Consider the following 4,034-nt stretch of genomic DNA (forward strand, 5'->3'; position numbering starts at 1 on the left):
TCTGTTGATGGGCATTTAGGTTGTTTCCACCCTCCGTAAGGTTTTCAATGGCTGATTTTTTCAGAAATAGATCACCAGGCCTTTCTTCTGATGCACCTCTGGGTGGACTCCAACCTACAACCTTTTGGTTAGCAGTGCATGCAGTAACCATTTGCACTACTCTACCTGATTACCCTGTTTGGATGTGCCACCTGCTTCCAGCCAGGACCGATACACTCTGCAAACTTCCCTGTTAACCAAGTCGTAACAATCCTTCCTGGCCCCCCACCCGCCAAGCTGCTGAGAACCGTGAGCCGAGGAGGCCAAGACTGAGCGGCTGCCTCAAGCTCCTTCAGCTCACGCTGCTGGTGGCTCTGAGCCATTGGCTGGACTACAGGGAGGTTCAGCAGGCTTGAGCGCTGGCAGCCGAGCTCAGGGCACAGCTCAACGCCGCCGCCCACAGAAAGGTCAGTAACGTCCACCACACAGACTCCACGTGCAGACTTCACCCCATTGACAGCTCACAGCCCGGGTAGCCTTGGGAGGCGGGGGTGAGGGGAAGAAGGGACACTTAAGGTTGGGCACGGTTCCCACCTTAGAACTGAGGGCATCTAACCCTCTTCTCCATGCCCAGAGTCGGACACAGAGGTGCTCCCAGAGAGCAGAGGACCCAGGCTTTCTGCTTTCCCAGCTGAAGGCCCAGCTTCCTAGCCTTCTGGAAGAGGGGCTAGAGAGGAACTTGGGTTCCTTCCGGGCTTGTCTGCATGGTTCCTGGCCCCTTCAGAAGCTGAAAGGGGTTTTGGGGCAGCAGAAACCTTAGCGACCACCCAGCCCTATCCCTGCGGCACTCCCCTCCCAGCCCTGGTGGAAGTCCGCTGATGGATCACTGGGGAGAGTGAACACCACCCTGCGCCGGGAAGGCAGAGATGAGCCCTGTGGCTGGCTGGCACCAAGGCCCCACCCGCTAGGACGGCCTGGACACTCTGCCATCAGAACTGAGCTGACCCGAGGACCCCCAGGTCTTCAAGGATGAAGGGCACTCTCCCAGCCCACCTTCCACAGACGGGAACGGCTAGCTGAGTTCCCCGCTGTGGATGAGATACCCTGGAACATCCCGCTCTCTTGGTCAGCTGCCTCCTAGAGACTGGAGCTCTGATCCAATCAGATCGGCCTTGGATGGGGTCGGGGTCAGGGGTCAGGGGTCAGGGTCTGGCCAGGGGAAGATGAAAATTCAAGCAAAACAGAGCTTGTGACCTTGGTCTTGCATTACCATTTTTTAAAGCACTACCAAGTTCACTAGGGAGCCCTGGTGGCACAATGGTTAAGTGTTTGGCTGCTAACTGAAAGGTCGGCGGTTTGAACCCACCAGGGGCTCCGTGGGAGAGAAGACCTGGCGATCTGCTCCAGTAAAGATTTCAGCCTAGGAAACCCTGTGGGGCAGTCCCACTCTGTCTACAGGGTCATCACGAGTCAGAACTGACCCGATGGCACACAACAACACCAAGTTCATTTTCAAAGATCACTTCCACATGGTGCTTCCTTGACCAAAGCCTTTGACGGTTCCCTGCTGGCTCCACTCGGCATTCAAAGGCCCTCACAGCCTGGGCTCCAAGCGCCAACCACTCGGCTTTATCTCCCCCACTCCTCTCCAGCCAGAGCTGCTAATGGACATGATGATAACAACGAACGTTTGCACACCAGTTCTCACACTGAGTTCTCTCAATTCTAACAGCCACCCTCTGAGGTCAGGTATTGCCACGCCCATTTTACAGATGAAGAAATAGGTTCTGAGATGTTAAGCCACTTGCCTAAAGTCACACAGCCAGCAAGTGGTGGAGGCAGAATTCACATCTGGGTTTCTGTCTTCCAAATCCTCTGCTATGCCACTCTCCTCAGTCTGTGGGACACCCAAGAGATAGGCTCCAGCCTGTGGCACATAAATTTACTTGCTGGGACAGAGAGGATGGAGCAGTAAGGTTCTCTCTTCGTCAACCAGCATCAACTAAGCCAAGCTCTACAAGTCAAAAAACACTTTTCCAGCATACCTACCATGCACTAGACAGAGATGACTAAGTCACCAAAAGATTCATGCTCCCTTCCCACTGCCAAGAGATGACGTGTGAGGCAGCTGCCTAGCCAAGGACTACATTTCCCAGTTTGCATCGCATCGACATTGGACCATGTGACTGAGTTCTTGCCAATGGATGAGGGTGGAAGTAATATTTGCCACTTTTAGGCCTGGCCCTTAAAAACCTCCTTGTAATTGTCTACACCAGCATTGCTCTGAAAGGATCAAGCCCTAATCAAAACCAAATCCACTACCATCAAGTCGATTCTGACTCACAGCGACCCTATAGGACAGAGGAGAGCTGCCCCATAGAGTTTCCAAGGCTGTAATCTTCACAGAAGGAGACTGTCACATCTTTCTCTCGAGTGGTGGCTGGTGGGTTCGAACTGCCGACCTTTTGGTTATCAGCTGAGCGCTTTAACCACTGTGCAACCAGGGCTCCTTCAACTTAAGCCCTACCCAAAATGACTTGAGTATTTTTTTTAATCTCACAAGAATGGTGCAGTACCTAGGACCATTCTAAATGCAAAAGAAACAAGTTAATTCACTGTGTACAATGCATGCCTTCGAGCACGAGGGCTTCATTCTCTCAAGGAGCTGGGTTGAGAAGCGCTGCTTACGTGTTTCTTCCCTCATCTGCTGGCTATTTATTGATGCACAGCAAGACCTTGGAAGCCAAAGCCTTTAAAGGTTGAAGAGTCTGTCAGCCTGGGTCCCCCAGTGACTACATGGCAGGACTTCATAAGAAGTAATAAATTTGAAGTTTGTCAATCCACTGATATTTTGGGGTCTATTTGTCACAGCAGCTAGTGGTATCTTCAACTAATGCAGGGAGTAGAAAGGACAGATTAAGAAGAGACGGTCGCTAAAAAGCTATGTCAGAGGATGGGGTGCAATTCCTAGCTAGGCAGGGAAGCCTGGAGTTGTTTGGGAGAGGCCCTCGACAGGCCCCAGCAAATCCACCTTTCCCCAGAGCCTGGGGGACATCCAGGCCTTATGTGGGATCCATGAGGGACGAGGTCTCCAGATCCTGTCAGCAGCCTGAGCCATGCTGAAGGGAAGGCCCCCGTATGGGGTATAACTGAGTAAGAAACAAAACAGACTGGCCACTCTCAACTGTTGGAGGACATAAGAACCACCCAGAGCGGCAGTGCAGGACAGTGATAAGAGGTTCTGCCACCTGGAGTTCAGCAGGCTAGTCCAGGAGCCAGCGTTAACAAGCTCCCACGCGGCCGGAGCAGGGGCCTGACAATGCTCCACTCTCAGAGGTTTTCTGTGAGACTGTCCCAGAGCCCAGCCGGCCAGTGCTGCAAGCGCTGTCTATGGGGCTGATCCGGCAACACTGAGGGATGGGATTCAGACAGGAGTGACCTGCTTAAAATCACACAGTGAGTGAGCGTGGGAGCTGGGCCCACGTCGGCCCACCTCTGAGCAGGGGGCTTGGCGATGCCTTGGGAGGAAGGGAACAGTGCACAGCAGGCCCGTCCACTCTCCCATAACCCCCCACTACTGCTGACTGCTCACCAACTGGAAGTCAGCTCATTTTCCTGAGCTTCTGCATCCCCGCCCCCTGCCGGACCGGCAGCTGCCCTTAAGGTCCAGTTCTTCCAGCCCAAAGGGGAGGTCTCTGGTACACCCAGCCTGGGGTACCCAGTGTTCGCGGGCAGGGGAGCCCTTACACGCATAAATATACATCGTGACTGCTTCAAGAGGCCAACAGTAACGACGGAAAGCGGCGGGAAGCGAGCAGCTGAGAATCCACAGAGAAAACACTGCGGAAAACGTGTCCTAGGCGCCCCCAAGTTAAATCCAGCGACTACGCACATGCAAACACCGAGCGAGGCCGCCCCTCTGCGGAGAGCCAACCCAGAGGCGTCCGCCGCAGACCCCGCCCTCCCCCGCGCGTGCGCGCCTCGGTGCCGGCGCGAGTCCTTACCCGAGCCGTGCCGCTGGCGCAGAAGGACCGCCTGGCCAGGTGGCGGGGACG

This window comes from Trichechus manatus, unplaced genomic scaffold (genome assembly GCF_000243295.1).
Source record: "Trichechus manatus latirostris isolate Lorelei unplaced genomic scaffold, TriManLat1.0 scaffold00014, whole genome shotgun sequence".
Lineage (NCBI taxonomy): Eukaryota > Metazoa > Chordata > Mammalia > Sirenia > Trichechidae > Trichechus > Trichechus manatus.